The sequence below is a fragment of the Elaeis guineensis genome, chromosome 2 (genome assembly GCF_000442705.2).
Source record: "Elaeis guineensis isolate ETL-2024a chromosome 2, EG11, whole genome shotgun sequence".
NCBI classification, from domain to species: Eukaryota; Viridiplantae; Streptophyta; class Magnoliopsida; order Arecales; family Arecaceae; genus Elaeis; species Elaeis guineensis.
The window spans coordinates 21,716,031-21,735,470 of record NC_025994.2 but is presented as its reverse complement, the minus strand read 5'-3'; the positions used below and the strand labels follow the sequence as shown (position 1 = coordinate 21,735,470).

The 19,440-nt window shown below is 35.6% G+C and overlaps 2 non-coding genes across 2 annotated transcripts; one reads left to right on the top strand and one right to left on the bottom strand.

The window, feature by feature from the left end:
- Window positions 1–7,642: 7,642 nt before the first annotated feature.
- Window positions 7,643–7,748, bottom strand: LOC140855984 (small nucleolar RNA R71). The gene has a single exon (XR_012139424.1). It is a non-coding gene; the product is annotated as a small nucleolar RNA R71 (small nucleolar RNA).
- An 8,513-nt stretch (window positions 7,749–16,261) lies between these two features.
- Window positions 16,262–16,368, top strand: LOC114913294 (small nucleolar RNA R71). The gene has a single exon (XR_003799303.1). It is a non-coding gene; the product is annotated as a small nucleolar RNA R71 (small nucleolar RNA).
- The last annotated feature ends 3,072 nt before the right edge of the window (window positions 16,369–19,440 follow it).

Here is a 19,440-nt window from a genome sequence, read left to right as displayed (position 1 = left end):
GAATGAGAATAGATAGTATTGACCAAATTGATCCTTAGATAAATATCCAATGGCATGCATTACAGTCCACTATTCAGAAGACTGTTTAGCATAAAAATTAGAGGACCACTCCCAAATCATACAAAGAGACAAAGGCTCTTAGCAGATGGAAAGCAAAATTAGGGGTCCACTATTACGACAACCAAAGATAGATACGAGGGGACCACTCCCAAATCATATGGAGAAAGAACTATTCGTAAATAAAATACAAGATCCTACAAGCAAAAATGCATTTTTAAATCCATACCTCCCAACTTGCCGTAGAACTTTTGATCAACAATAGTGGAATTCTAAAAGAGAATAGATAGGTCTTCCCTTTTACCAATGACAAGGCAAGCTTGTCGGATGAAGACAAGGTTGGCATCATAGTGCAGAAGCAGACATAGCTTTGCTCATCCTCGAGTAAAGAAGGATTTAGTGCTAAGTACCATTTAGCTTAGAGTTTCGAGTTTCACCAGGTAATTTTAAAAAAAGGCTATTGATGTTCAGCAGAGCGTGAGTGAGGTATGTCATTGGAATATTAGTACTAATCAATAAAGAAGTTAAGCTGAAAATACTAAATTTTTTCTAAATTTTTTTTAAACCCCTGTCTTTATCTCTAAATCGTCTACTTTTATATGAGCAAGTGTAGTATTATTTTCATCCTTCATTTATTAATTTTTTTTTAATATTATACTACTATTGAGTGTCTTAACTTCTTAAGTTTTCTGTCTGACCCATGTAGCAAGTTTTCAGTCAATGACTCTCAAACTAGTTGGCTTTAGGGCACTAGGTATAAAATATCCCTCGAACTTACTTGCTTGAATCAAACAGACTACGAGTTAAGATTAACTTTACAACAAAGCTTCTTTACCCTTCACATCTTTGATGCAAAACTTAATACTTGTTTAGACAAAGAGACCCGGTTACTCAATATAAAGTTCTTGAAAACTTTTTTTTATATTTATTTTTTTTATGAAGAAACATATAGTTATCCTACACAAGCCTATAGAAAGTAAACTCTTCTTTAACATTAGTAGGAGAAAATCAGAAATGCTCAAGAAAAAGAAAAAATTATGTCTATTCTAAACTTAACTTATCATTGAATTTTTTTAATACTTGATCTCTCAATATCTCACAAATTCTCTAATCTGTGCATCAATTTTCTTCAAAAAATACTTAGTTTTGCTTAAATCTGTAATCTAATCAGGTATCTAAATGCTAAATAGTAACTCATTCGAGGACTTTAATTTTTTTTTAATATCCTTATCCCCCAGCTTAATTTTTATTATCCTCAATGGAGTAAACAAAAATAAAATAGAGATAGATAAATAAAACAAAGAGAGATACCACTTAGACTAAGTATACTCGTTCATTAATAGATGCTTCTACATAGAGCGGTCTATTATTTCTAAAAAAATAAAAATCACTAAAATAGAGGATTAAAAAAAATAAAAAGTTTAGATTGCCTCTCAAAAAAAAGCTAAGTTTCAAGTTTTCAGTCGGACTAAACCCATGATATAGAATCAGTTAGTATAAATAGGCTTATGGAGAACCATGGCCTCCTCCTCAACTTCAGTAGGCAACTCCAAGAATGATTTTAATTATTGTCCATTTACTTTAAAAGTAGCATCATTACTTGGGTTCTTGATCTTTACAGCCCTATAAAAGAAAACTTCTTTTACTATATAGGGTCCTGTCTATCTAGATTTAAATTTTTTAAAAAATAAATATAGCCTAAAGTTATACAAAAAAACTTTTTGATAAAAAAAAAAAAGATTTTCTAAGGATTGCTCGATCATGAAATACTTTAGTTCGTTCTTTGTATATCTTAGCATTTTTGTATGCCTCATTTCTGATTTTCTTAAGTTCATTACTCAGTAGTTTCTTATGTTGTCCAGCCTCGTTTAGATCCATGTTCAACTTTTTGATGGCCCATATAGCCCTACGTTTAAGCTCTACTGGCAAGTGACATGCTTTACCAAACATAAGCCTATAAGGAGACATTTCTAAGTTGGTTTTGAAGGCAATACGATATGCCCAAAGAGTATCTACTAGCTTCAATGTCTAATCTTTTCTATTGGTACTCATAGTCTTCTCTATTTATTTGATTTGACAATTTAAAACTTCAACTTGTCCATTAGTCTGAGGAGGATAGGATGTGGCCAATTTGTGGATGATGTTATATTTTTCCATTAGGGATGCAAAGGATCGATTATAAAAATGTATTTTCTGATCACTTATAATAGCTTTAGGAATTTCAAAATGAGAGAGGATATTTTCTTTTAAAAAATTGACAATAACTTTGTTGTCATTAGATCGACATGGCATAGTCTCTATCCATTTGGACACATGATCGATAGTCAGTAAGATATATTCATTCTCAAAAGAGTTTGAAAGTAGTCTTATGAAATTGATACTCCACACATCAAAAATCTCAACAACTAAGATCGGATTTGATAGCATCATATCTCTTTTTATGATCTGTCCTACTTGTTGACACCTAGTACATCTTTTACAGTATTCACGTGCATCCTTAAACAAATTAGACCAATAGAATCCACATTGGAGAATTTTTGCGATAGTTTTTTTGGATCCAAAGTGACCACCACAAGCTTGGTCATGATAAAAGGATAGGATACTTTTGATCTCATGGTCCGGAGCACATCTTCTAATAATTTGGTCAAGATATTATTTAAATAGATATGGATCATCCCAAATAAAATACTTTACTTGTGCAAAGAATTTATGTTTGTCTTGAGTGATCCAATGAGAGAGAATCTTACCAGTGGCTAAGTAATTGATAATATCAGCATACCATGGTTCTTTGATCACGGACATGAGTTATTCATTGAAAAAAAAATTTTCTATTGATGGTTCGTTAGAGGGTACATCAGTCAATTGAGACAGATGATCAGCTATTATATTTTTGATTCTTTCTTGTCTCTAATTTTTAAGTCAAATTTTTGAAAAAGTAAAATCCATCGGATCAAGCATGCTTTGGCATCTTTTTTTGTCAAGAGATGTCTAATAGCTGAGTGATCGGTATATACAATGACATGTGACCCAACTAAATAAGATCTAAACTTTTTGAGGACAAAGAGGATAGCCAAATTTTTTTTTTCAATGGTTGAGTAGTTAAGCTGCACATCATTAAGGATCTTATTGGCATAAGAAATGACTCATGACAGCTGATCAATTCTTTATCCTAAAATGGCTCCGATGGCATGATCAGATGCAATACACATGAGTTCGAAGGATTGAATCCAATCAGATGGGTGAATAATAGGTGCAGAGGTTAATGCCTTTTTAAGATGCTTAAAAGACTCGAGGTACTCAAAAGTAAAACTAAATTTGACATCTTTGATAAGAAGATTGGTCAGTGGTCGAGCTATTTTGTTAAAATTTTTGATGAACCTCCTATAGAAACCAGCGTGTCCTAAAAACAAGCAAATTTTCTTGACTGATTTGGGTGGTGGAAGATTTGTAATCAGATCTACTTTGACTTTATCCACTTCAATGCCCTTCTTTGAGATAACATGGCTAAGTACTATACCTTTTTTGATCATGAATTGGTGTTTTTCTCAATTAAGCACTAAATGTTTCTCCTTACACCTTTCTAAGACTAGTCTTAAGTAATGTAGGTGCTCGAAGAAGGTAGAGCTAAAGATGAAAAAATTATCTATGAATATTTATAGAAATCTCTCGATCATGTCTAAAAAGATGCTGACTAGGCCCCTATAGAAAGTAGATGGAGTATTACATAAACCAAAGGCATACGTCTATAGGCAAAAGTTCCAAATGGATAGGTAAATATGATCTTCTCTTGGGACTCTGGTGCTATAGGACTCTGGTTAAAGCCGGAATATCCATTAAGAAAATAATAGAACTTATGTCTGGCTAACCTTTCCAATATCTGATCAATGAATGGTAGAAAAAAATATTCTTTTTTTTATGGCCGCATTCAATTTTCTATAATCAATACAGACTCTCCATCTAGTTTGGACTTTAGTTGGCACTAACTCATTTGCTTCATTTTGGATCACTGTTATCCCTGATTTTTTGGACACTACTTGAATTGGACTAACCTATAAACTATTTGAAAAAAGATAGATAATTTCATTGTCTAGTAACTTGAGAATCTCATTCTTCACTACCTCCTTCATAGTTGGGTTAAGTCTTCTTTGGAGGTCTCTAATTGACTTGGCTTCCTCCCCTAAATGAATTCGATGTTGGACAATTCAAGGGCTGATCCCTTTGATGTCAGCCATAGTCCAATCTATGGCTTTCTTATTCTCGTTGAGGACAGCTAAAAGTTTCTCCTCTTGAATTTGATTTAGGTTTGATGCAATGATTATGGGCAGGGTTTTTGATGGATCTAAATACGTATATTTGAGATGCTTAGGGAGTATTTTGAGTTCTAGTTTCGGTGCCTCCTCAATTGATGGTTTGTATATTGGTTCATCCATCCTTATAAGTAGTTCGACAGGTGGTTGTCACTGTGGATGAACTCTCTGATTACTAGATAGAGAAATTTTATAAGCTATTTTAGATTCTTGATCTGATCAAAGATCACAGTCAAAATTTTCTTTCCCCAGATCAATGGGTTCATAGATCTCATTCAGGATCAAATTTACATCAACAAGTTGGTCCCTTTTATTTTCAAGATTGAAAATATTAAGATCAATGGGCATGTTTCTAAATGAGAGCTTCATGAGTCTATTGCGGCAATTGATTAGGGATTGGTGGTTGCTAAGATTGGTCTTCCTAAGATAAATGGAATGCGACCTTTTAGGTTAGATACTTATTTAATTTTGAGGATCACAAAATCCATAGGATAAATTGATAAACACTTAATTTAAGTGTTTTAAAGTAGAAAATTATATTTAATTTATTTTATTTATTAAGAATTTGATATTTTTTTTATATTTTACAGGAAAGGTGATCGCCGATACAAAGAATCCGATTCGCAGATCAAAAAGATTCAAGTTTGAAGAAAATTGGACTTAAAACGAAATTAAAATAAAAGAAGGATGCATACGGTATTATAGAAAATAAAAATACTATGCAAAGAATCCAAAAGGATATAGGCATCATTTTAAAGAAACAAAAGTTTCTTTTTGTAATTGGGAAACTTTTGTAATTTGTTTCACGGGTGCTTTCCTCATGAACGCGGCATTGCGGGCGTGGGCGCGAGCGGCACAGCAGCGCACGGATCGCGGCAGCAGACACGCAGGCGACGCGTAGGCGACGCGCAGCGTGGGCAGAACACAGACGACGTGCAGGCGGGCGCGAACCCGGGTGCGGCATTCGGATGCGCGGTCTTTAGTATTTTTTTTTTAGTCTCATATCGAAAAATCATGTAAAACTCCTCCCTCCTAAGACCTATAAAAAGGCTCTTGTACTTCTATTTGAGGATAATCTCAGAAATTCTTCTAAAGCCTTGCATAGAGAAAAAGAAAGAGACTACTTCATAAGCAGCTAGGCTAGCAGTCTCGGGAGTGGAAGAGAAACTTTGTAACGACACAGAGCGGATTTATTGTTCTAAACTTTCTTATATTTCTTTATATACAATAAAGATTATGCTTTTTATTTAAATTGTCATGAGTTCTTTATTTGCTCTCTTTCATATGCTTTTATTTATGCTTTCCTGTTAGATTAATATTAGAAACAATTTTTACTTTCCAAAGACGCACTGTGATCTACGGATACGGGGCATGCCGAGGAAAGAAGAATTGTTTACCTAGTATTTTTCAGAGACGCATCGTGATCTACGGGTACGGGGCGTGTCGAGGAAAGATAGGTATTTTTTCTAAGATTAATCGTATCAATTTAATTAAAAAAAAAAAGAGATACAACTCTGCTAGTACAAAATTAATTCAAAACTCTCGAGCTCTTTATTTTCTTATTACATCAATTTTAAAATAATTTATTTTTTAAATCAAAATAATGCTTCTTTCTTTTATTTTGTAATCTCAACTTAGCTCAAGGTCTCTGAGGATACGATCTCGACTCATCCTACCTACGTAGTGAGTAGAGTTATTTTTGGTGCTATCAACGACTATGCATCAAATTTTGGCACCGTTGTCGGGGATCTTGGCATGGTTGAATTAAAAAAATTGAAAAAAAATTAAAAAAAAATACTTTTCAGTTTTTATTTCTCGCTTTAAATTTTTTTTCAGTGCTTTCTAGCTAGATAATCTTATTTGCATAATTACATAATTACCTTACATAACTAATTTACTACTTTTTAATTTTAGGAATTTTTCTGCTTAGAATAATTTGCTACTTTTTATAGCCTAGTGATTTATTGCTTTTTAGACTTAATCACTTAAACTTATTTTCTTGGAAAACTAAAAAAAACTAAAAAAAAACTAAAAAATATATATATAAAAAGATAAAACTATAAACTCTTTTAAAAAAAAAAAAAAAGAGAAGCCACTGACATTTCATAACACTTAACTAAAATAGCGTAACCTCAAATATAAAAATTTCTAACTTGATTGGACACCTTGTTTCTTTGCATTGCATCTCCATAATTAATCTTAAGGGCAATAACCCATTAACCAGATAAGGTGGAGATTTGATCACCCTTCCTTGGTCCAAAAATTATAACCTTCATTCTGCATTAAACCAAGCCTTAATTTTAAAATCAACTAGACGTCAGCCCTAGAAATTTCGAGCTTAATAGGACAAGAAAGCTCTAGAGTTGAACCGAGTGCGGATTGGTTAATTGCTCGGTGTCTAAGGCAAGTGGTTAAAGAAAGTGGTTTTCAATTGGTTTCGTTGACTGACCTGGCCAACTCAGTTGGTGTCTAAGGAAAGCAACGAGCAGGGAACCTCCCACATCTTATGCTTACCTGGCCGAGTCAGTTAGTCAGTCTTGAGCTTGGAGTGCTCAAAGGCAGTCTTGGAAGTTAGGAGCTGTCTAGATCTAGGTTAACCTTAGGATAGAGAGTCTATGCTTGTTTAAGTTGATTACAATTAATATCTAAACATTAACTAATTTTTTCCTTTTCATAGATTTAAGATTCTTAGGTTCTTCTCTTTAGATTTTCTTCACTCTTTTCTCACTTTATTATAAATATATATATATATTATAAAAACTAAAATTTTTTGTGTTTGCTCTAAAGTATAATTGTAGGGTGTATGCTTGACCGTAGATCGTTATGACCAGAAATCCAACATTTTGATCCAGAAATAGAAAGAACCTTTAGAGCCAACAGACGTAAAAATATGGATCAAAATCAGGAGAATGATCCACCCAGGCAATTGAAGGAGTACTTTACTCCTTCCACATATACCTACTCTCCTTGTATTCAAGTGCCCCTTGTGGAGGCCACCCAATATGAAATTAAGTCCAGTGTAATCCAAATGTTACCTTCATTTTATGGACTTAGTAATGAGGACCCTTATAAACATCTTGAAGAATTTTTTGAGATATGCTCAACTGTCGAAATTCATAACTTCTCCGATGATGCTCTTAGGTTAAAATTATTTCCTTTCTCACTTAAGGACAAAGCCAAATACTGGCTACATACTTTGGATTCTATGACTATATCAACCTGGGACCAGCTGCAAGGAGAGTTTCTCAAGAAATATTTTTTCATAGGAAAAACTAATCAAATAAGAAAAGCCATAACTAGTTTTTCCCAATTAGATGGAGAAATGTTTCATGAAACATGGGAGAGATTAAAGGACCTTATTAGAAAATATCCCCACCATGCTATACCCAAGTGACAGTTAATCCAATGTTTTTATGATGGGCTATCTGAAAGACATCGACAAATAGTCGATGCATCGTGCGGTGGGACATTCATGCTGAAAAGTGAGAATGAAGCATGGGAACTGTTTGAAATTTTAAATGAAAATTTATTACATCATATGTCTGCCTCTATTAGAGATAAACCCATGTTAAACCCAAAGAGAGGTGGAATATATGAAGTAGGAAATACCATAGATATCCATCATAAGGTAGATGAATTGTCCCAAAAGTTAGATCGATTATTAAGTATAGGACAGTCACCTTCTCCATCCCGTCAGATACAAGATATATGTGCATTGTGTTCGAGCCCCACTCATTGTGTGAATGATTGTTCGGTTGCACCATAGTTTTCTGAATATGTACAAGAACAAGTCCATCAAGCCCAAACTACTCATAGATCAGAGAACAACCCCTATTCTAGTACGTATAATCCAGGATGGAGAAACCATCCGAATTTCTCATGGAAATCACAACCAGTGGTTCCTCCAGTGCAACAAAGATCAGGTTATCTGGATGCGACTTATAGGCATCCATCCCAGCTACAATACCAGAACCCTCCTCAACCCACTCCGAGTACTCATAGCTCGACTTTTGAAAAAAAGGTACTACAAGTACTTAAAGGACTAGAAATGAATACCCAACTCCTTCACTCCCATACGCAATCAATAGCAAAGTTAGAGACCTAGATAGGTCAGCTAGCAACAGCTTTCAGTAGGAGGGAAGAAGGCAAATTACCCAGTCAACCTATTAATAACCCAAAAGGACAGTACATGGCTGAAAGCTCCATTGGTCCTGAAATTTTTTTCGAATATGCCAAATCGATTATGACCCTTAGAAGCAAAAAAATCTTAAATCAACCTGAAGTAATCCAACAACAAAAGCAACCAATTTCAGCTACAACAAAAAAGAAGAAACTTGAAGAGAAGAAAGAACCTATTAACCCAGCACCTGCACCTAAAGCTCCATTTCCCAGTGCTTTAGAATCCTCTCTGCCTCTTGATAAGAAGGGTATAAAAATGAATGAAATGTTGGAACTGTTTAAACAGGTTCCGATAAACTTACCTCTTCTCGATGCCATTAAGCAAGTTCCAACCTATGCTAAATTTCTAAAGGACCTGTGTACACAGAAACGAAAATCAAAGGCACAAATACCAAGAAAAGTCCACCTAACTGAGCAGGCTAGCTCAGTTTTCAAACTGAAAGATCCAGGTACCCCAATTATTTCTTGTGTCATAGGGGACCTCACGATTAAGAAGGCATTATTAGACTTAGGTGCAAGTGTCAACCTTCTCCTAAGCTCTGTATATGATCTATTTGGATTTGGAGAGTTAAAACCCACGACAGTGACCTTACAACTAGCAGATCGATCCATTAAGGTACCCCATGGAATGCTGGAAGATGTATTGGTGAAAATAGATGAATTTTACTTTCCTGTTGACTTTCTTGTGCTGGATATGGAATCTAGCAGCAACCCCAACCAAATACCAATCATCCTAGGTAGACCCTTCTTAGCAACCGCTAATGCTTGTATAAATTGTAGGACCGGAGTTATGGATGTATCTTTCAGAAATAAGAAGCTAAGGTTGAATATTTTTAATGCATCTTTGGGACCACCTGTGTACGACCATAATGAGATCAACTTGTTAGAGGAAGTTATAGAAGATAAAGCTCCTGCCTTGCTCAACTCAGATCCTTTACAGGCATGTCTAACACATTTTGGAATGGATAATTTTGATATTGATGGATACACTGAAGAAATACATGCTTTGCTAGAACCCCCCAATTTTAGCACCAATCTCCCTTGGACTGTAAAGTACGAGCAATTACCAATTCAATCAAGCCCTCTGGTACCATCCTTAGAAGCACCACCTACTCTAGAGCTAAAGCCTCTTCCTGCCACACTGAAATATTCATTTCTTGGATCCAATGACATCCTTCCAGTGATCATTGCATCTGACCTAACCAACGACTGGGAAGACAAACTTGTCGGGGTACTCAAAAAGCATAAAGAGGCTATAGGGTGGTCAATTGCCGATTTAAAGGGTATAGATCTTTCTGTTTGCATGCATCATATTCACTGCGAGGTTGAGGCAAAACTACATAGGGACATGCAACGAAGATTGAATCCGAATATGCGGGAAGTCGTGAAAAAGGAAGTAGTGAAATGGCTAGATGCTGGAATTATCTACCCAATTTCGGATAGCCAATGGGTTAGTCCAACCCAAGTAGTACCTAAGAAGTCAAGTATTACCGTAGTAAAGAATGATGAGGGTGAGTTAATTCCTACTCATGCAACAACTGGTTGGCGAGTATGTGTGGACTACCGAAAGCTGAATGCCGTTACTAGGAAAGATCATTTTCCTTTGCCTTTTATTGACCAAATTTTAGAACGGCTAGCAGGACAAAGTTTCTTCTATTTTCTAGATGGATATTCGGGATATAATCAGATCCCAATATTTTCTGCTGATCAAGAAAAGACTACCTTCACATGCCCTTATGGAACATTTGCATTTAGACGTATGCCATTCGGTCTCTGCAATGCACTAGCCACTTTTCAACGGTGCATTTTGGCCATCTTTTCTGATATGGTCGATAAATTTTTAGAAGTCTTCATGGATGATTTTTCAGTATTTGGCTCTACCTTTGATGATTGTCTTTAGAACCTAGCCAAGGTTCTTCAACGATGTATAGAGATAAATTTGGTTTTAAGTTGGGAGAAGAGCCACTTTATGGTTTGTGAAGGAATCGTGCTTGGACATATTGTATCCAAGCGGGGGATTGAAGTAGATAAAGCAAAGGTTGAAGTAATCTTGAAATTGCCTCCCCCAACCTCGGTTAAACAGGTGCGATCCTTTCTAGGCCATGCAGGTTTCTATAGGCGCTTCATTAAGGATTTCAGCAAGATATCACGACCCTTGTGCAACTTGCTTGCCAAAGAAAATTCTTTTGATTTTAATGAAGATTGCCTAACTGCTTATAATAAACTCAAAACTGCCTTAACCACTGCACCAATCATAAAATCTTTGGATTGGACCCTACCATTTGAAATCATGTGTGATGCTTCTGATTATGCTATAGGGGCAGTCCTTGGGCAAAGATTTAATCGAGAACCGCATGTAATTTATTATGCAAGTAAAACTCTTTCAGATGCTCAATTGAATTACACCACGACTGAAAAGGAGTTACTCGCTGTTGTGTTTGCCCTAGATAAATTTAGATCATACCTTTTGGGCTCCAAGGTTCTAGTATACTCCGATCATGCAGCACTGAAACATCTGTTATCCAAAAAAGATACAAAACCTAGGCTGATTAGATGGATCCTTCTATTACAAGAATTTGATTTAGAAATTTTAGACAAAAAGGGCTCCGAAAACTTGGTAGCAGATCATATTTCTAGGATCCTGGTAGAACACAATAAAAAAAGGATTAAAGATAGGTTTTCGGATGAACAATTCTTTTCAATCTCTTCCACTGATCTTCCTTGGTTCGCTCATATAGTCAATTACTTGGCAGTGGGACAAATCCCATCTCACTGGACCCAACAAGAGAAAAATAGATTTTTCTCCCAAGTAAAGTACTATTTCTGGGAAGAACTAGAATTGTTCAAATATTGCCCAGATCAAGTAATCCGATGTTGTGTCCCCGAGTGTGAAGTCCAAGGTATTCTTACTTTCTGCCACTCGTTAGCATGTGGGGGATATTTTAATGGAAGAAAAACTGCAGCAAAGGTGTTGCAGAGTGGATTTTATTGACCGACACTATTCAAAGATGCACATGAATTTGGTCGTAATTGCTTACGATGCCAGCAAACAGAAAATATTTCGAGAAAAGATATGATGCCCCTGTCCCCTATTCTTGTTGTAGAAATTTTTGATGTTTGGAGAATTGATTTCATGGGACCCTTTCCCTCCTCATTTGGATTCGAGTATATTTTGGTAGCAGTAGACTACGTATCAAAATGGGTAGAGGCTATGGCAACCCGAACCAATGATCACAAAGTCGTGATCAAGTTCATTCAGCATAACATCTTTAGTCGATTTGGATACCCAAGAGCCATAATTAGCGATGGGGGTACACACTTCACGAATAAGCACTTCGACATGCTAATGAAAAAATACGGAATAACTCATAAAGTTGCCACACCTTATCACCCCCAGACAAGTGGTCAAGTTGAGGTCTCCAATAGAGAGATCAAGTATATTCTTGAAAAAATGGTAAGACCCGATAGAAAAGATTGGTCAGCACGCTTGGATGATGCATTATGGGCTTACCGTACTGCTTTTAAAACACCCATAGGAATGTCTCCTTATCGACTTGTATTCGAAAAAGCTTGTCATCTGCCGGTGGAATTGGAACATCGTGCATTTTGGATCATACGGCAATTTAACTTTGATATGAAAAATGCAGGTTCCAATAGGAGACTTCAACTAAATGAACTTGAAGAGCTACGCAATGAAGCGTATGAGAGTGCCAGAATTTATAAGGCTCGAACTAAAGCATACCACGATAAATTCATTGCACAAAAAATATTCGAGCCCAATCAAAAAGTTTGGCTCTTCAATTCTAGGTTGCGTCTGTTTCCTAGAAAACTTCGCTCACGTTGGGACGGACCTTTCATTGTAACTCAGGTATTTCCTCATGGAGCTATAGAACTCAAAAATCCTAAACAGGGGAACACCTTTAAAGTGAACGGTCAGCGATTGAAACCTTACATAGATGGAATTAGTGATGGAGAATTAATTGAATCTATTGATTTAGTGGATCCAATACCGCCATAATCTCAATTTAGTCTGGCTGAAGACGTAAAACTTAGCGCTTGTTGGGAGGCAACCTAACGATTTCATTTTTTTTACTTTTTACTTTACTACAGCTGCAGAAATTTAGAACAAAAGCCTATTAATCAATGAAGCTATCTTCAACTTTCGAAGCAAAATTATCCCAGGTGCACTTTCTCCTTTTATTTTCGTTGCTTTCCTACTCCATTGAGGACAATGTAGATTAAGTGGGGGGGGAAGAAAATTAATAAAATTTTCGAGTATAGTCAGAAATAATTAGTTTTGTATATCTGAATTTTATTTTGATTAAGAGTCAATTAGGCATCCTAATCAATGAATGATTAACGGTCAAGATAATTTTAGAGATGCTGAGGAATAAATTATTAAAAAAATCCAATGAATGGCCGGATTTAGACTCAACCAAAATTTAAGGGTGATTCTACAATCCTCTTCTTACTGATCTCAATAAAGAATCTGCTTCATGAGAGATTGGATGGAAAGATCGAGGTACGCAAAAATTTTCTTTAAAATTTACTTTTTATTAAAAAATATATATATATATATATTGGTTTCCTACTGAGTAACCGGGCCCCTTCGCCTAGGTAAGTGTTGTGGTTCGCGTAAAAAGGTGGGCAATGTTAAAAAAAAAATTAGTGGATAATAAGGGGATTAAATTGCAAGAAGATAATAAATCTTTCTCACATTAAGTTAGAGGATTTAAAGAGTAAAGTGGAGAGTTAGTGAAAGAAAAGCTCTTAAAATTTCTTTAGTTAATACTCAGCCACTAATTGGGTCAAATTGATAATCCAATGAAATATCTCTTTAATGGTCTGACCAAGTATCACCTACCTTTTGGGATGCCTAACCTAACTTTTTATTCAAAATCAAGTCGGTACACAATGCTGATATATCTATTTTACTCGAGGATGAGCAAAATTCAAGTTGGAGGGTGTGATAAACACTTAATTTAAGTATTTTAAAGTAGAAAATTATATTTTATTTATTTTATTTATTAAAAATTTAATATTTTTTTATATTTTACAGAAAAGGTGATCGTCGATACAAAAAGTCCGATTCGCAGATCAAAAAGACTCAAGTTTGAAGAAAATTGGACTTAAAATGAAATTAAAATAAAAGAAGGATGCATACGATATTATAAAAAATGAAGATACTATGCAAGGAATCCAAAAGGATATAGGCATCATTTTAAAGAAACAAAAGTTTCTTTTTGTAATTAGGAAACTTTTGCAATTTGTTTCATGGGTGCTTTCCTCATGGCACGAGCGGCGCGGGCGCAAGCGGCACAGCGGCGCACGGATCACGGCAGCAGACACGCAGGCGATGCGTAGGCGACGCGCAGTGCGGGCGGAACGCGGACGACGTGCAGGCGGGTGCGAACGCAGGTGCGACATTCGGACGCGCGGTCTTTAGTATTTTTTTTTTTAGTCCCATATCGAAAAATCATGTAAAACTTCTCCCTCCTAAGACCTATAAAAAGGCTCTTGTACTTTTATTTGAGGATAATCCCAGATATTCTTCTAAAACCTTGCATAGAGGAAAAGAAAGGGACTACTTCATGAGCAGCTAGGCTAGCAGTCTCGAGAGTGGAGGAGAAACTTTGTAACGACATAGAACGGGTTTATTGTTCTAAACTTTCTTGTATTTCTTTATATACAATAAAAATTATGCTTTTTATTTAAATTGTCATGAGTTCTTTATTTGCTCTCTTTCATATGCTTTTATTTATACTTTTCTGTTAGATTAATATTAGAAATAATTTTTACTTTTCGGAGACGCACCGTGATCTACGGATACGGGACGTGCCGAGAAAAGAAGAGTTGTTTACCTAATACTTTTCGGAGACGCACCGTGATCTACGGGTACGGGACATACCGAGGAAAGATAGATATTTTTTTAAGATTAATCGCATCAATTTAATTAAAAAAAAAGAAAGAGATACAACTCTGCTAGTACAAAATTAATTCAAAACTCTCGAGCTCTTTATTTTCTTATTACATCAATTTTAAGATAATTTATTTTCTAAATCAAAACAACGCTTCTTTCTTTTATTTTGCAATCTCAACTTAGCCCAAGGTCCCTGAGGATACGATCTCGACTCATCCTACCTACGTAGTGAGTAGAGTTATTTTTGGTACTATCAACGACTACGCATCAATGAAGTTACCAATCTTGATTAACACATCCTCCACAACTCTCTTGGGTACCCTCACTGATCGGTCTGCTAATTGCAACATGATTTCTGTAGACTTTAATTCTCCTATCCTCAGTTTTTCATAGATCGAATAAGGTAAAATATTCACACTAGCCCCTAAGTCTAACAAAGCTCTATCGATGATATTTTTTCTAATGACACAAGAGATTGTAGGAGATCCTAGATATTTGTACTTGATAGGCATGTGGCTCGAAAGGTATGAGCCCACACTGACTGCTAAGAAGGCTTTCTTAAAAATGTTGGTGATCTTTTTCTTTATACATAGGTCTTTGAGGAACTTGGCATATATGGGAACTTATTGGATCATATCTAGTAGAGAGATATTTATTTTTACTTATTTAAACATCTCTAAAATTTGATCAATATGGGCTGAGTGTCTGTTGGACCTAAGTCTATTTGAAAAAAAAGCTATAGGATTGGTGGTTGATGTCTCGACTCACTTAAATCCTGATATGGATTCTGTAAGTGGCTTGAGTGATTCATCAATCTCTGTTGATTCAGGCTCCTTAGACTTGGTCTGATTAGTCAATTGCTTATGAGGTGGTTCAGACAATGGATCATCTTAATCTTCAAGTGTACCGACATGGTTGTCTACTTATTTTTCAAATTTTAAGGTGTGAATTACATTTAATTAGTTGATTTGGGCTCCTTGTTGTGGTCCTTAATTGTTCTAGATCCTAGGGTTAGCCTTGGACTGATTTGGTAGTTTATTTTTTTTTCTTTCACTCACAACCGTGGCTAATTGACCTAACTGTATTTCTAAATGGATAATAGCTTGAGTGTTGAAAGTTAAAAGCTGGCCTGTGGTCTGCATAAAATTGTTTAGTGTGGTGTTGGTGTTAGCAATTGATTTTGTCAAGACTTCTAAACTTTTTTCTAGCAAGTTAAGCCTTTGATCATTACCGAAATCTGATGGATTATTTGATGATTGAGTGGGTTTGGGGTGGGACTGAGTGAAGACAGGTCTACTTGAGTTTGATCCTTATGATAAAAAAAAATTGAGATGGTTCTTCCATCTTGGGTTATAGGTTGGTGCATAAGGGTCATTAATAGATTTCTGATAGGCTGCGTTCACCTGTGCTACTTCATTCTTGGTTGGACCCATCAAGAAAGGACATCCTTTCATTGTGTGGTCTATGTCATTACACCCATTACAAGTGGATGTTGAAACTTGGTTCACTTGGACATGTCCTTTGAGTTCTAAGGTCTCTATCCTACGGATCAAAGATGCAAATTTAGCCTCTTCAGCTAGGAAAGGTTGAACTTGATGTACACCCCCTCTTGAAGGTGTGAGTCTATCGGATTTCTTAGTAATCTCTCATTGTAGGCTCTTTTCTGCTAGGTCCTCTAGAAATTGTCAGGCTTCTATAGGCTCTTTGTCATGAATTGACCCTAACACATTGATCTAACATGGTTTTAGAGTTTAAGTCTAGTCCTTCATAAATGATTTATCACAGCCTCCAAGTTTTTATTTCATGGTGTGGGTATTGACTGAAAAGATTCTTAAAACGATCAAAGCACTTTCAAAAAGGCTCACCAGGTAATTGATAAAATTGATTAATTTCATTCCTAAATTTGACAGTCTTATGGTGTGGAAATTTTTTTTTCAGGAATACTTTAACAAAACCCTCCTATGATGATATGAATTGATTAGGAAGATTGTATAATCACTTTTTGGTACTATCTTTGAGGGCAAAATTGATCAGTCTAAGTTTAACAGCATTTTCAGTGAGCCATTGAAGACGCATCATGGTGCATACTTCCTCAAATTCTCTCATAAAAATGTATGCATTCTCGATTCTGATAAATTTGGGAAGCATGTTTATGATCTAAGATTTTATTTCAAAATTGACATTAGTTTGTGGCAGTCAGATATGTGAGGGTTGTACTGATCCAACTGGATAGCAAAGGTCTTTCAGGATCCGAGGTTCATATTCGGGTTTACCCATGATGGGCTTAAGGTCTATTGGACTAGATGTAGGGTTTGGATCTATTCTCACTAATCAACCAAATATCCTTATTCAAAAAGAAAGTTGAGAATTTTTAGTTATTTTTATAATTTTTTTATTATTTACTATTTTATTTTTTTGAAAGAAAAGAGAAGAGGAAGGAAATATAGATAAGAAGAGAATTCTGAAGATGAGTTCTAAGAAGTTTTAAATCTAGAGACGATAGATAAGAGTATTTTAATTAGGATTAATATTTGTGGGTTAGCAATCAAGTTATGCAGTCAATCCTAGCTAAGGATTATCCTATATCTAGATAGCTCATAACTGTCAAGATTGCTTTTGAGCACTTCAGGTATAAGATTAGCCATTCAACTGGTCAGATAAGTGTAAGGTTGGTGGGGGTCTCTCTGTTGCTTTTCTAAGATATTAACTGAGTTGGCCAGATAAGTGAACGAAATCAATTAAATAACCATCTTCCTTCGAGATGTAGTCTCTGAACCATTTTTCTAGACACCAGTCAAACTGACTAACCCTAATCCGATCCAACTCTTAGGATCCCTTATCCTATTAAGCTCGATAGTCCTTAGGGGTCAATGTCTAATTGATTTTAAATTATAGTTTAGGTTAATACTGTTGGAAAATATATTCCAAAAAGCCAATCGTCAAGCTGTTGACGATTAAGCAACCAAGTATTGTAATTGATTTGTTAATAAATAAAATATATTTGGCATCTTCATCATAAGCTTTCATCTTCTAATGAACTCCGTTATTATGATGAAGTCCTTAGAACTATTTAAGTTCGATAAAGAGAGGATTTATCGATTAGTCCTTAAAACTGTTCATGACCAAATGATAAACTGTTAATAAGGACGACAGCTTCTATCGAGCATAGGTCGCTGTAGGCCATATAGGTTGGTTGTCCTCTTAATCGAGTATGAAGACACTGGTATGGCATACAGGTGAGATGTAAGGGTACATCGTCATTGAACGTGACCAACTCCAGAGTATTCTGCTGTCGAGAATGTCTCTGATAGGATATAGGTATAAGTGTCCCTTAGACCTGAGATCACCTCAGTGACTTGCAAGCAACTCACTGTGCTTTGGTACTGGACTAACTGAATTTCTAATTCAGAGACGGAAGGCTTCTGGGCACAGTCAAGTACTTACGAAGTCAGAGTGTGATCGAGATAGGATTGACCACTCCAAGAGTTGGAGAAGAATGAGTCGCTGTATTTCAATTTAGCAAAACCTTGGCCAGGGTAATCCATCAGATGGATTTGATATTTTGAAATACAATGTGGACAACCTGATCAGAGTTGACAGTTGAACTCTGGGGTGTCCTATGATCATTTTGGTCAAGGGGATGAATTATATGAAAACTATATCCGCATGGGTTCTAAGGATGTTGTTCTACACATTCAACCTATCCGATCGTCGGGTACCATTGCTAGATGGTCACTTCGATTGGTACAGAAATTTGTTCCTGTGCTACCAACTTAGGTTCGGACCTATGAGGTCACACACATTAGAGTTCATGATCCAATCGGATGGTTGATCAACGATTAAGAATCATTCTAGGGTTAAATGATCAATACGATTGACATTTAACCCAGTGCAAGTATTGCAGGAGGATCGATTAGCAATTCGATTGCTAATTCACTTAATTTGATTAAGCCAATGGGCTGAGATTAAGTATAATTAAATATAATTTAATTAAATTTATTTTAGGCTTGATTGGATCAAGTCCAATTAGTTTATTGGATAAGCCAAGTGCAAGGAAAAACTAGTCCTAGTTCAACTAGGACTTGGATCAATCTAATTTCTAATTTGATTAAAAAATTAAATCAGATTTAAATCTAATTTAATCTGATTAAATTAGGTTTTTAATTGGATTAAAATCTATTTTAATTAGGTTGATCTAATTTTGGTTTGATTTGGTGTGGAAAACCAAATTAAAATAAGTCATAAGATAGAATCCTAGTAAGACTAGGATTCCACCTTGCGCCACACAAGCCTTCCCCACGCCCTCTCTCTTATTCAACGCCAATCTCTACTTATTTTGTGCGACAAAAATCCTCTCCCAGGTCTCTCCCACGTTCACAAAAGGTCTCCTCTCTTCTTTCTTACATGGAAGGTGGTTTGGATCAAATCAAAAAGGAATAAGTTTGGATTTCGAATTCTATGAGATAGAGTTTTAGAAATCCAAAACTCTTTCAATTTTGCACCGAATTTATCCAAATTTTTTTTAGAATTTTTGTGGATTTTAGGGTATACATTGTGCACCCTTTGATAGTGATCCATGCACGAAAATATGGAGGAGGTGCTCAAGAGTTGGGCGCCCCTTAACTTGCCATGTTTGGATAAGCCTTAACTAGGTATTTGATCTAGACAAGGACTCTATCATATCTCTCTGTATAAAATGAGTTTCTTTGTAAAATTTTATAAAAAGATAGAGATTTGAGAGACCTTTGTGCCATCCAAAAATCAGAGAGAAAGACCTTTGGGTCATGGAGATATAAAAGACTCAAGTTAGGGTGTCTAGAGAGAAAAACGTGAAGAAGAAGAGGATCTTCTTCTAGGGTTTTTTGTTTTCATATCTTTCCTCCCTCCATCTTGAGTTTTCTGAGAGTGTCTCAGATCTGAAACTCCTCCTTTTACTTTCCATCTTTGGAAGAGTTCAAATCAAGAAGAAGGAGGAAT